Consider the following 15,540-nt stretch of genomic DNA (forward strand, 5'->3'; position numbering starts at 1 on the left):
CGCTAAACGCCCGGAATGTCCAAGAAGATACGGACATCCCAACAGGGCCGGCTCCACCCCCGATCCTGCCTCAACAATCCAAGGCACCCACCCCCATCAACCTATCGGATTCTCCCTTTGAGTCCGAGGTAGACCCCATGACGTTAAAAATGCACAAGCTTGAAAAGCTGTTCAAGAAATCTCACGGTACGAAGTCCATTCCAGACATTGGAGACGGATACATCGACACAGCTGTGACGCTGCCAGATCGGTTTAAGATGCCACAAATTGATCGTTTTGACGGATCTGAGGATCCCATGGTACACCTGCGACTGTTTTCAGACGTCCTAAGGCCAATGGGCCTCACCAGATTACAGAAGTTATCTTTGTTTGGTTGGACCCTGTCGGGTGTAGCGGCCGCATGGTATGCCAAGTTGGAGGACGACGTCAAGAGAAGTTGGGATGAAATGGCTGAGGCCTTCATCCTGCAGTACTCATATAACACACAAATCGAGATCACGACCCGGGATCTCGAGACAACGAGGCAAGAACCCAAGGAGAGCTTCTCAGAGTTTGTAACCAGATGGCGGGCTAAGGCTTCGATGATGACCTTAAGACCCACGGACAAAGACCCGATTCGGATGATTGTGCGCAATCTCCAGCCGAAGCTAATGCAAAAGATGATTGTAGTCCCCTTTCCTACCTTTGCTGATCTGCATGAAATGGGGGTACAGATCGAGGACGCCTTAAGACAAGGGTGGATTGATAATGACCGGGAGTAACCCCGCAGAAATTTCAATCGTAATACTAATGCAGGTCCGAGCAGCGCTACGACTACCAGGACCTCCGAAGTGAGTATGGTCACCACTAACCCTTCCCCAAGAAATGCGGAAGCCACACCATTCTCCGGTGCGTCCGGAAGTAACCCACAAACAACCAAATACCCTCCCAGAAATACCAGAACCTTCGCTCCACTTTATATGCCCCTGTCCAAAGCTTTGGGGGTTTTGATCAGAAAAGGGCATCTGAAGCCCCTAGAGCCGCGGCCCTTACCGGAAAGACTACCCGCTACCCACAACCCGGCCAAATATTGTGCGTTCCATCAGCAGCACGGTCACGATACCGACCTGTGTTTTCGATTGCGCCATGAGATCCAAGATCTCATTGATAATGGGGTGATTTTACCCCCTGAGAAACCCAATGTTACTACAAATCCTCTCCCCACACATAACCAAGCTCCACCACCCAAAAGAATCAATTTCATCCACACTGGGGCCGCATCCTACGACCCTAGTATCTATATCACACCCTCTTACCTGCCCAAGCTGGAAGTTTTCCTTCCTGATTGCACTGATTTGTGCATGATGGACGTCACTATAACCCAACCCAAGCCAGTGGTGGTGACCATCGAAAACAGGAAAGAGGTTATCAAACCAGAGTCTGCGGAGTCTGGGAATGATGTTGGGAACGCTTACAGTCCGAGTGACTACATTTTGCCAGTGGGCCAGAATAGACTAAACGTCAAATTTCCAGTCGGGGGAGAGCTGTGTGTAATCCGAGGGGACAGACCAGAACAGGGAACGGATGATTTGGCAGTCGTAGAAGAAGGTCTCGCCCAGTTCCAATTTTATGATAACCAAGATCCAGAAGACTTAGCCATCAACTGGTTCGATTATGAAGAATCGGTGGAGGCCACGGGATGGTTGGACGATCAGCCAGATATAGTAGGGGAGTTTCAGTCAGAACAAGGCCTGCCAGGGGCGGGAATGTCCACCACGGCCGGGAGTGTCGAAGAACAGAATACATCGTCGGAGAGCGCCGGTGTCGAGAGTTTCACTCGGGAATGGAGCATTTTGAGTACAGGGATCAGTGAGCAATCTACTATGTTGACACAGTCAGAACAGGAGAGGTTCGAAGATTCTGAGAGGATCAGGAAAGTAAAAGGCCACGTGGGGGTCGAAACTACCACAAGTACGGAAATGGAAAATGCTGCGAGCATAGGGATGAAAGGGACCGCAAGTATCGGGACAGTTATGACAGAACCAGACAGATGCCTGTCAGCCGCAGATGGTATGTGGTGGGAAGACGACGATCTATGTCTTGCCCACACGGACGAGGATTGGGAAGGTAACCAACCAGATGATACCCGGTATATCGGCGAAGTCGATCACATGACTAGGAGTGGACGGTATTTCAAGCCTCCACACCTAGATCAACCAGATGCGTCTGGAAAAGATAATGAAGCAGAGAAACAAAAGGAGAAGCAACTCGAAGACGAGGCCGTGTTGAGACAATTGAAAAAGATACAAGCAGACATCTCCATCTGGGGACTGCTTATGGCTTCTCGAGTACATAGGCAGGCTATCCTTTCAGCCATGGACAAAGCCAAACTTTCCATAGACACCACGCCCGAGCAGCTGGTGGGCTTAGTCTTTTCAGGAGAAAATTCCCCGGCACTGAGTTTTTCTGACAAAGAGCTGCCACTTGAGGGTGCAAACCATAACAAACCACTCTACATCTCTGTCGAGTGCAGAGATAAATGGATACCTGTGGTGCTTGTTGACACGGGGTCCGCCATCAACGTTTGTCCGGCAAGAACAGCTTATGCGATTGGTTTGAAAGTCGCTGATTTTGCTCCAACGGCCCAGGTGATTCGGGCGTATGACAACACCAGCCGGGAAGTAATGGGGACAGTTAAGTTTCAAACAAAGGTTGGGCCGGGACAGCACGAGATAGATTTTCACATCTTGGAGGTTCCTGCAACGTTCAACCTGCTTTTGGGGCGGCCGTGGCAGCATCAGGTAAAGGCGGTCTCCTCTACCCTACATCAAGTGGTGAAATACCCCTATGGGAAGGGAGTAGCCATTGTTTTTGGAAACTCGTCAATTCATCCGCCACCGGAAGTGTCTACGCCTGTTCTAGAAATCGAACACGGTGTGGAAGATGTGTTCATATCGGGTTTTACCTTGGCTGAGGCTCGGGTCGTACAGAACATCATGGCAGCTAATGAAGGGGTATATGTCAGTGCCCAAGCAGTCTATCTCATGAACAAACTCCAGCACATCCCCGGGATGGGATTGGGCAAGAGCGGTCGGAAAGGCACCGCAGCATTGGCCGAAGTGCCACATAACCCACATACCTTTGGTTTGGGCTACCTACCCACCAAAGAAGATTGGATAAGGAAAGGAAAGGAAATGGCCGGAAGGGCCAGGGCGAAACAGATGGGGAAGCCCTTTGACTTAATGCACCAGTCCATTCGGGGCACCCTAAACGGACGCTTCGTCCGGGAAGGGGAGGACTTTCCGTTCTGTGGCTTCCCAGAGCCGTGGCTAAATGCGGAGAAGAAGCGCGTGCCAAGATTTGAGATCTTCTTTGATTTACAGTTACTCGATGATGACATTGCCGAAGGGCATGCAAATCTATCGGCTGAGGCTGGGCAGATTAAGGAAGTACAGTCTGAGGACACTGAAGATGAAATGGGGGCAGCGCTGGCGTGTCTGCTTTCAGATCCTCCGATCGAACAGAAGTGCTTGGGGGATGGCTCCTCGGTATGTGTGATTGGGAATGAAGCGGCTGCGGGCCAACCATCAGCTATTTTGGATGCGTCCATCGCACCTTCTCTCATTTGGCAATATGAAGAAGGATTTTTATCTAGCAGCACCGGGTCAGGTAGTGAGCCGGAATCTGATTCTACCGAATCTTGTACGTCAGAATCAGATTCCAGCTCGACTGAGTCTGAGTCCGGTATTCCCGGGGGTGATAACCCGGATGCCACAGTCCTGTCTAGGTCGTCTTTTTCATTTTCTTTTGAGTCTGTTGTAACAGAGGAATCCGACGGCTCGGAAGTATTTAATGAGAACGACGTGGATGTGGTTTCGGAGTATTTTTCTGTGCCTTTGATTTATTGCTTAAATCAGGATTTTCAAAATTTTGATGAAAACGACGAGGAAGAAATTCCTCCGGTTTTGCAATGATTAGTTGATCAAGAGCAGGAAAGGTTTGTTAAACCCTTAATGGATGAAATCACTACTATGAATGTTGGCACTGAGAAGGACCCGCGGCTAGTCCAGATCGGGTCCACGTTGTCTTCTGAGGAACGCGAGCGCTTAGTCGCTTTATTAAAAGATTTCAAAGATGTTTTCGCGTGGTCCTACGAAGACATGCCTGGAATCGATCCTGAGATTGTACAGCACCGGATCCCTCTTGATCCCGAGGCCCGACCTGTCAAGCAGAAGCTCAGAAGGATCCGCCCTGATTGGGCCATTAAGATCAAGGAAGAGGTAACCAAGCAGATCGACGCAGGCTTCCTGCTGGTATCCGAGTACCCGACCTGGTTGGCTAACATTGTTCCGGTGCCGAAGAAAGACGGCAGAATTCGGGTCTGTGTAGACTTCAGGGATTTGAACAAGGCCAGTCCGAAGGACGACTTTCCCTTGCCGCACATTGATGAATTGATAGACTTCATGGCAGGACACGCCTTGCTTTCGTTTATGGATGGCTTTTCAGGCTATAATCAGATAGTAATGGCACCCGAAGACCGGGAGAAGACTGCGTTCACTACCCCGTGGGGGACATATTGTTATAGAGTGATGCCATTTGGGCTGAAAAATGCGGGAGCTACTTATCAACGGGCAGCAACTACAATATTGCATGATATGATCCATAAAGAGGTCGAGGGGTATGTGGACGACATGATTGTCAAGTCCAAAGAAAGAGAGGGCCACTACATCGCCTTACAAAAATTCTTTCAGAGGATCAGAGAGTTTCGGCTGCGGCTGAATCCCCAGAAGTGTACTTTTGGTGTTACAGCAGGAAAGATGCTAGGGTTTCTGATTACGCAAAGGGGCATCGAGGTCGACCCTTCCAAAATCAAGGCCATCTTAGAAATGCCACTACCAAGCACTGAAAAGGAGGTGCGAGGCTTTCTAGGTAAAGTGCAATTCATAAGACGGTTTATCTCTAAATTAACCTTGACTTGTGAACCACTTTTTGGTCTCCTAAAGAAAGGAAAGAAATTCCAATGGGACGACCGATGTCAAGCAGCTTTTGAACAGATCAAAGGATATCTACAGAACCCGCCCGTGTTGTCACCACCAGAGCCGGGGAGACCGTTGATATTGTATCTTTCGGTAACTGAGACTACCATGGGCTGCATGCTCGCACAGGAGTCAGAAGACAAAGTGGAAAGGGCTATCTACTATCTGAGCAAGAAGATGCTGGATTACGAGACCCGCTACACTCCGTTGGAGAAGGCTTGTTTGGCCTTAGTATGGGCTACCAGGAAGCTACGGCATTACCTGTTAGCTCACTCTGTAATGTTGGTTTCACGTTTGGATCCCATTAAATATCTTTTCGAGAAACCAGCACTTACGGGTAGGCTGGCTCGTTGGTTGCTATTGCTTTCCGAATTTGACTTGAAGTATGTAACACGCAAGTCGGTGAAAGGGAGAGCGGTAGCAGAGTTCCTTGCCGACCACCCGGTTGAGGGGGATGAAGCGGTTGAGTACCTATTCCCAGATGAAGCCATTCTGCACGTCGAAGATGAAACTTGGACGATGTACTTTGACGGAGCGTCAAACCAATATGGGTATGGGATAGGGGTGTTGCTGATAGCGCCTGACAATTCCCGTATCCCTTTAGCATTCAAGCTCCAGTTCAGAGTCTCGAACAATGAAGCAGAGTATGAGGCATGTATTGCTGGTCTGGAAGCAGCCCTGGAACTAGGGGTAAGACGGTTGGACGTCATTGGGGACTCGAATCTTGTTGTGTCTCAAGCAAAAGGAGACTGGAAGGTCAAGGAGGAAAGGATGATAATTTACCACCAAACCTTGGATTTGTTAATTCCTCGGTTCGAGAAGATAAATTTCACCCACCTCGTAAGAGAGAACAACAGGTTTGCAGATTCACTAGCAACTCTATCGTCCATGATAGACATCCCGTCCGGAGTCCGGATGCGTCCAGTCATCATTGATCAGAAGTTTGCACCAGCATACGAGTCGATTTCCGCCATAGATGAGGCTCAAGACGACAACCCCTGGTACTACGACATTTGGAACTTCTTAGAAAAGGAGACGTATCCACTAAGGACAAATGCCAAGGATAAGAGGGCCATCAGAAGAATGGCTGTTCAGTTTATCATCTGCGGGGGTAAGCTATACAAAAGGGGTCATCTGGGAATGCATAAGCTCTGTGTAGAAGCTGAAGAGTCGAAGCGCCTAATGGAGGCCATCCATGGAGGGGAGTGTGGTGCACACATGAATGGAGTAATGCTGGCCAGAAAAATCCTCAGACAAGGCTACTACTGGTCAACCATGGAGGAAGATTGTATCGGTTTTTGTTCGGCGATGCCACAAATACCAGATCCATGCAAACCGTATGAACATCCCACCGTCCAAACTGTACAACATGACTTCCCCATGGCCATTTTCCGTTTGGGGGATTGATGTGATCGGAGCTGTTACCCCGAAAGGGTCGAACGGACATGAGTATATCCTCGTAGCGATAGATTATTTCACAAAGTGGGTCAACGCCCAATCATACGCGGTGTTGAAGGCGTCGCACGTCACCATGTTCATTAGAAACAACATCATTTGTCGCTACGGGGTGCCAAATGAGATCATCTCGGATAATGGATCCCACTTTAAGAAAGAAGTTGTCGACTTGTTGGAAAAGTATAACGTGGCTTTTCATAAGTCATCTACGTACCGGCCGCAAACCAACGGAGCAGTTGAGGCCGCCAACAAGAACATCAAGCACATACTGCGGAAAATGGTGGAGACCTATCGAGATTGGCCAGATAAGTTGCCGTTTGCTCTGTGGGGCTACAGGACTTCAATTAGAACTTCTACCGGGGCGACTCCGTATTCTTTGGTCTATGGAATGGAGGCCGTTCTACCCATCAAAATTGAGGTTCCGTCCTTACGGGTATTGGCCGAGTGTCAGATAGCTGAGGCAGATTGGTAGCAGAGCAGGTTCGAGGAACTTATGCTCTTTGACGAGAGAAGGTTGAAAGCACTGTATCACGTTCAGAGTTATCAGCGCAGGATTGCTTGGGCTTTTAACAAGAAGGTTAAGTCCAGAAATCTGAAGGAAGGGGATTTGGTGCTCAAAGATAACCGAGCTCCCATCCACGACCCGAGGGGCAAGTTCAGACCTAATTGGACTGGTCCCTACATCATCAAAGCTATTTGGTCAGGCGGAGCTGTGGTTCTGATCGACTTAGATGGCTTAGAATTCTCTCAACCGATCAATATGGACAAGTTGAAGAAATACTATCCTTGAGAGGCTCGCTAGGCCGAAAACCCGAAAGGGTGACCTAGGCAAAAGTTAGAGCACAAAAAAATTAGAAAATACAAAAACTGAGCTCACAAGGTTGAAAACCCGCAAAGGGCAGCCTTGGCAAAAGTTAGAGCGCAAAAGGAGAGTGAAAATACTCGAGCGAACCTGAACCGGAACTACGTAAGGCTTGATTCCCATGTTTGGGATACGTAGGCAGCTTCATCCTGAAGTTCAGCTATAACACTTCCCCGATCAACTTTGTCCATTTGATCATCTCAGTCATCTTTGTCCATCAGCATCCGTTGGAATCTCCAATGCGGTGCCACTCAAACTAGGGGCAACTTTCCGTTGCTATGCAGTGCTGCGGCGCTCTTCAGACTAGGGGCAACTTTCCAGTTGCAGGGATCTGGGGTTGTGCATCTCAGTGACAGATCTCAGGCGTGTCCAGTTCTGATCCATATCGAAAATATCTTTGAAAAGTTTTAATAAAAGCTGACTTTGTTCAAATAATCTTTTTACAACTTTGACCATTTTTGGACCAAAGCGGAAAATTTTCAGTATCACAACTTTCAATTTCATTGATTTCCAAACAGAGTGCTCCTGCTCTTGTGTACAATCGAAGTTGCTTTTTATTACATTCATAAAGAAAACTTGAAAGTACTAATAAAGCAATAAATCTGGGGTATAGTCAAGTCAGGTGTTCCTGCGCCCCCTCCCAGAGCTGGTCGAAGCCTCTGATGCCAAGCTGGGCCCAATCTGTGCTTCTTCATTGAGCCAATCTATGCACTCGTTGGACAAAGTGCAACTGAAAGTAGGAGCGGGGGCCAGGAGTTCTCTCATCCTCCATGCGGTGGCCTGCCAAGCAAGCTGTGCACCTCGGGCTGGGAATGCAGCAGGGTACTCTATCCCCTCTGGCGGGCAGGTCTGATCATGGCCAAATTGGCGTCGAATCCGAAATGGGAAGTAGAATACACAATGAGTGAGACCAACCAGTTGAACCCCAGTCTGCCGAGGCATGTTATAACTCATCGCCGGAAGGTTCAGCCAAGGGCACCGCCAAGCAATACGGTCTGCAGAAAAGCGACACATCCAAGCGAACCACCATTCCTCATCCAAGGCATTAACTAGACGACGCCGGAAGAAGTAGCCAGGAGCTGAATATGCTGGGCAGGAGTCCACAACCTGTAGTTTGTCCATCAACCATACCTGGGGAGGGATTGAAAAATGAGAGAGTAAAAAATAGAGAGATGTACGAGGAGAGAAAAGTGAGAATGGGGTTTTGTGAGAAAAAGATCGAGCTTGAGGGCCGAGTGATGTGAGCAATACATGAGTGCGAGGTTGGGTGGGAAACATTACCTGTAGTAGTAGTGGACTCCCCGCTAATCTAGTCGTCTCATGACGATAAAAGGCATCTAAGCCCATTAGCGTCTCAGCCAGAGTCATGGCAATACAGCTCTTGCCCTCCTTCAAACCTTGGGCAACCTCAATAAGTCGGACGCTAGCCCCTCAAGAGCCTGAGACGAACAGAAAATGGGACAACATGCACAAGCAGAGCGCATGTCGCCGGAAGCCTTTCCAGTGATGGTTGTTGCGATTACCAGCATCAGAAAATCGATTGGCCAAACTCGGAATATCCAGCATCCCATCACAAATTAGGGACCGGGCATCGCGCATGCTGAGTCCATACATGCGCCCTAAGGATTGGGCATGGCCAAAATTAAGTTGGAGTAGGAGCTCCTCGTCGCACTCGGACTCCATTAAGGCTCGGAAATCTTCAAAAGTAGGACATATCTCTTGCCCAGCGAAGCTGAAGACATGTGTCACTGGATTCCAAAATCTTGCCGCAGCATGAAGAAACGGGAGGTGCAACGGGGTACGACCCAAGGTGAATAGGGCATTTATGCCGAAACCCCAGAAATTCACTTTTTCCGAGCCATCCAAACTAGCAATCCAAGCTGTGAGGTTTTGAGCAAGAAACTCTTCCATTGGAGCAAATCAGTGTGAAAATGAGAAAAACTACGAAGTTGGGATCTTTTGTAGGAGATAAGGTTGAATGGGGGACAGGTGTCAACATTCTGCTGATCCCCTCATTTAGTGCCGACCGGCCAAACTTTGTGCCGACCGGCCATGATAGTTTGCCGACAAATAGATCTCATGGCCGGTATCCACTTCTTACAGCCGGTGGGCTTCCTTCTGGTTTCCTAAGCTGTTTATGCTAGGCATCGGGGAATTTCACCACCTCCAACCCCTCCTCGGCGGTCGATTCTTGGGGAGCCACGCCTGTCTGCTTGTCGAGTTTTTGAACATTTGCTTATTGAGTTGTATTTCGCTCTCTTCGAGCTCTTGATTTGTTTATCGAGTTGTAATCACACTTGTTTGGTTGCATCGTGTCTTTGTTTTGCTTATCGAGTTGTAAGTCGGTTCACTACCTGATTATTACGATTGCACATTTCCAAAATAAGTTCAATTTCGTTCACATTGTCGTGTGATACCCTGCGATGTGATACACAGAAAATCCACAAATACAACATCTTTTGAACAAAATTGATTTGTTTCATTCCCATCACGTGTTTTGCAAAATGTGTAACTTTGAAAAAGAATAAAACCTGCCCGAGGCAGTGCAATGTGCTTAAATTACTAGTAAAAAAGGAAAGTAAAGCGCAGAGTGACAAGGTAGCAAAGTATCAGAATTGATACCAGTGAAACTCTCCTTGCGGTTAACGCACCTTCCGCATCTTTGTTCGGGTCAACCACGTCGTTGGACGCCTTCACAATACGGGGAATCACACCTTCGAAACGTGAACCTTCGAGTTGACCTCAGGCCACAACTTCTGCGAGCAACCCTCGATGCGTGCGAAGAATGCCCCACCCCATATCCTTTTCATGCTTTGTGAACTCCACAAATTGTTTCAATTTTGCTATCTAATGATACATCCTTTCTTTACTTGCGTAGACCGCATGTTAATTACATTACCTGCGTAGACCGCATGTTTGTAATCATTTCTTTACTTGCGTAGACCGCATGATTTATTCATTACCTGCGTAGACCGCATGTTTTGATTGCGTAGACCGCATGTTTAATTTCATTACCTGCGTAGACCGCATGTTTTGATTGCGTAGACCGCATGTTTAATTTCATTACCTGCGTAGACCGCATGTTTTGATTGCGTAAACCGCATGTTAATTACATTACCTGCGTAGACCACATGTTTGTAATCATTTCTTTACTTGCGTAGACCGCATGTTAATTACTTTACCTGCGTAGACCGCATGATTTATCCATTACCTGCGTAGACCGCATGCTTTGCTTGCGTAGACCGCATGTTTAATTTCATTACCTGTGTAGACCGCATACTTTGCTTGCGTAGACCGCATGTTTAATTTCATTACTTGTGTAGACCGCATGCTTTGCTTGCGTAGACCGCATATTTAATTTCAATACCTGCGTAGACCGTATGTTTTGCTTGCGTAGACCGCATGATTTATCAATTTCATTACCTGCGTAGACCGCATGTTTTGCTTGCGTAGACCGCATGATTTATCAATTTCATTACCTGCGTAGACCGCATGTTTTGCTTGCGTAGACCGCATGATTTATCAATTTCATTACCTGCGTAGACCGCATGTTTTGATTGCGTAGACCGCATGTTTAATTTCATTACCTGCGTAGACCGCATGTTTTGATTGCGTAGACCGCATGTTTAATTTCATTACCTGCGTAGACCGCATGTTTTGATTGCGTAGACCGCATATTTAATTTCATTACCTGCGTAGACCGCATGTTTAATTTCAATACCTGCGTAGACCGCATGTTTTGCTTGCGTAGACCGCATGATTTATTTAATTTCAATACCTGCGTAGACCGCATGTTTTGTTTGCGTAGACCGCATGTTTAATTTCAATACCTGCGTAGACCGCATGTTTTGCTTGCGTAGACCGCATACTTGTCAATTTCATTACCTGCGTAGACCGCATGCTCATGATCAGTGTCGTCGCCCGCGTAGACCGCTTGCTCCACTTACCTAGTTATATTTCCACAGCATTGTTATGCTCCCCACTTGCTTTGCGCTGTCAAGCATTTCAAGTTCACTACTATGCATGTTGCTAAGGATATTGTACCTGTTAAGTTTGTTTTCTTTTCAGGTACGATATTGTATGTACGGTTCATTTGAGGCTGGTGCAACCAGACGAGCCACACAGGTATTGTATCCTCCGAGTGAGACGTATTGAGAATTGCATAATTCTCTTACATCCTTTCTGCATTGTAGTGTAGTTTGGTGTATGCTAGCTTAAAATTGTCGCATGTATGCTTCGTTACAGCTTTCTTTGCATGATCATAAGTTATGTCCGGCTCCGTGCATTGTCTTGCATTTTGCCCCTGCCTTCGGGCACATATCTTATTTGTTTTGCATGTTTGTCTGAGTCTTCGGCCTTGTCAAAAATGGGTCGTCTCTGGGCTTTGACATTCACTCCCGTCATTGTTATGACTTTCGAGTTCTGTCAAAGAGGGGCAACTGTAGACACCCCATTTTTGACCGTCCTCAAGACTTGGACGTCACCGTTGGAATACTCGGTGATTATCCATGTTTGTGTTCGTTTGGAGTTCCCGGAGGTCTCGGCTCGCACGCCTTGCCTCAGGATCCCTGAACTCGACCGTTTAGTGTCTAGTTTCACACCAAACACTTGCATCTTGCCTTCGAGAGGCAGGGTAGGGCTTGTAGACCATCCCCACCCATCACCGGCAGTGGCTAGAGGCCACCGGCTGGTTTTTGCTGCCATCGGCACTTTTGTTTGCCGGTTGGCACACTTTATTGCCGGTCGGCATGATTTGTTGCCGGTCGGCACTGTTTTTTGTCGAAATGACATTTTTGGGCAGCTGACCACTGTTCATCCACTTTATGGAGATATTTTGTGCCAGCTGTGATAGCTGGCACCAACTCTTCCCCCCTCCATACACGTGTATGGAGGGATCTCCCTCTAAGCAAGCTTGTTGTATAAGCTTTGCAAGAGGGAGTCTTATAAGAGGAGGGCCTTCCTCTTTGATCTAGGTTAGACTCTTGCAACCAAAAACCAGACCTTGGAGATATAGATACATATTATCTCTATACCTCCCTCTCTCTCTCCTCCTTTGTGTGTGTTTCTTAGCTCAAAAGGTGGTTTTTACCTTACTTTTGCACCATTACACACACTATTACACCTTATTCCGAGATTGAGGGACTTGGGGGGTTGTTTCTTGAGTTTTTGGACTGGTTTTGATCAAAAGAAGGAGGCTAGACCATTTGTTCTTCAAAGGTTCTTCAAGGGTGAGCATCTTGATTTATATTCCCCAAACTTGCAATAGTTTTTACCTATCTTGCTTGCTGTTTTAGCTCTTGTGTATAACATAAAAAGGGCTTGTATTTTCCTTCTCTAGCACTTTCATTAAGGTCATTTTGTGGTTTGAGTGCAAACTCACCCTTCTAGGCCTTGTTTGGTCCATTTTGGTGCCTCTTTGATAAGACTTTGTTTACTTCAGCATTTTGGTCTTTTCACCACTAAAAACCAGTTCATTTTTGGTGTTTAAAAAGATGGTTTGAAGTCTTGCATAGGGGAGGGACACCCCTCTCCCTTCATGGTTTTGTTTCCTTGCTTTTTGGGCTCAAAAGGGTAGCATGTGTGCTTGATGATTCTTGGCCTCATTTCAGAAGTTTTTTAGGTGTTTTAGGTCATATGTAACCTCTATTTTTGGCCGGATTTGTGCCTCCTTGTATGCTTGTAGTACTTGCTTTGTATTGCTCCATTTTGCTTAGAAGTGCATCTCATGATTAGGCCATGATTCTTGTGTGTGTTGGCTTAGTTCCATGAAGCTTTTAGCATTGTTTTTCTATGCTTAAAGTTTGTTGGTTCTTCACTTGGTCATACTTGACTTGTTTGTTAGGGTTGCTTTGTATTTTGGCTTGGAAACCTTGAGCATGTTGACCTCTAGCATGCATGGTTGTGATTACCCTCATGATTTAACATCATCTAGGACTACATTTTAGTCCAAGAATCATGTTTGTATGTGTGCATGCATGGCCTCTTTTATGCCTTGAGGGTGTACCCTCTTATGCTTAGGAATGAGCCTTAGTGCATATGCCTCTTGGGAGTCATCTTTAGCTGCCATGCTAGGAGGTTTTGAGGTCCTATTTTGCATGAAAAAAATCTTTCCTTACTTGTCTTAATCATGCCATAGCTTGGTCTTGTTGTTGGAAGTAAAGTGGCCCTTTTATGCCTTAACCTTGGGACCATAAGTTTGCTTGTTAACATGAGTTGTTTGTCCATCATTTTGAGCACTTTTGGTGCTGTTTTGAGGTGAATAAAGGTCCGCACCTTTATCACCTTGAGGCCCCCCTTTGCATGCTTATCTCATGTTGGTTGCATGATTGTCCCATTAATGTTCTATTTCATGTTAACTTTATGGCAAATTGGTTTATGTTTGTATCTCAATTACATCTTGCATGTTAGCATTACATACTTGTCATGTTTTGTTGCATGATATTTGGCATATCTTGCATAATTAGCACCATGTTGTATTTTGAGTCTTGCGAGCATAACATGCATTGCATCATTTGGCTTGGGGTGTCAAGACAAATATGAGGGTCAAGGGACATTCATACTCCAAGTGATGTAATGTACCTTGATTCTCGGTCACCGGGGCCTTTGACTTCGACATGATAAGGCTTCGGATCTCATTGTGTTTGTTGCATGCATCCTTACATTAAGTGGTAAATTTGATCCCTTGAGTCATCATGTACCATTGATGGCTCAAGGATCGAAGGTCATGCTTCTTTGAGTTCAAAACATGATAAGAAGCACAACCATGCCCACATGTACCTGAAAACCCCATGCCATGCACTGTCTGTTCTCTGTTTGCTGTCAAATTGTCTTCTGCAGGAAGTTTCTGCCGACCGGCAGAATTTGATGCCGACCGGCAATCTCTGGAGTGCCGATGAATCCAATAAAATGCCGATGGAAATTGTGAAGTGCCGGTGGGAATTCTGTCCGGCCGGTGGTGCTCTGCAGGATGTAAGGAACTTGCTCCAGTAGATTGGCAATTTTCAGAAAGACAAGGCAGTACAAACAAAGGCGGCAGGAGTACAGTACGGGTTTTCCGGGCGAGACGGATTCGAGCATGCATCATTCGCGCATCCCGAGGCAGAGGCTGCGGCTACCCTCTTCTTTCCTTTGCCATCTTTTCTTTTAAATTAAATTAGAAATTTTGTAATAATTTTATTTGTTTATTATTTTGGGACTGTAATATTCATTTGGACCCTCTGAGTGAGGGTAAATATGTAATAAGTGTGGGTGAGTGTGTGTATGTCTTCCAATCCCCATTTCTTTCTTCCCTTTTATTTACCTGCTTATGATGGTAGATTAGGGCATTTTTTTTTTGAAATTAGCATACCTTATGCTGTGCATGCGTGCATTCATTAGTATTACATGCATTAGGCTCGGTACATCATGCTAACTGCATTCATATTTTCAAAATTCCAAAATTGAATACATGGATTAATTGATCGCATTACACGTGCCATGCTTAAGCTAATCGAGCCTATCTAAATTGCATCTTGTATGTGTTGCGTTAGGCAAATTAACATGAACTAGGACATGCATATTCGCTAACTAGTTTATTGTTTTGGCGCGGAGTACAATGTAAGTAGTTATGCTTTAGCATCCAGCATGCGTGTGAGTGTTGCCATGATAGTATGCTTGCCATGTGGCTAAGTGCTTATATGAGATAAATTGCTTGAATGCCTGTGGATGGAGGTCAAATTGCTTAAATTGGGATAATGCGTTAAAACTGTGAATTTTAAGCCCACTAGATAGTGGCAAACCATCTTTTCCAAAAGCCCACTTGAGGGCGGCAAAACCTGCATTTTAGCCTACTTACGAGTAGCAAACCATTTTCAAAACGAGCATAAAATGTTTTGTTCCAATTTTGGCAATTTGGTCTATACTTGTTTGCTGTGCGCATAACATAGTAATTCTAGGCTAACAATTGGTTTAAGAACACATAAAGTTTTCAAAAACGGATATCACAGTTAGTAGAGGCCGATCTTCGGACCGGGCGAAAGGGGGTGCTCATAGCTGACCTTCCCCGATCGTACCCAAGCTCCCGAGCCGAGACAACTCCGGTGATGACGGACATGTGGCCTTCGGCACCGAGTCAGGGTTTCCTAAATTTCCCCATTTTAAAAAATATTTAGGTGGCGACTCTGTATCTGGCAAAGCAGTCCATGTTTGGCACTACTTTTCAAAAAATCT

The sequence above is a fragment of the Camellia sinensis genome, chromosome 4 (genome assembly GCF_055761805.1).
Source record: "Camellia sinensis isolate YWXY chromosome 4, ASM5576180v1, whole genome shotgun sequence".
NCBI classification, from domain to species: Eukaryota; Viridiplantae; Streptophyta; class Magnoliopsida; order Ericales; family Theaceae; genus Camellia; species Camellia sinensis.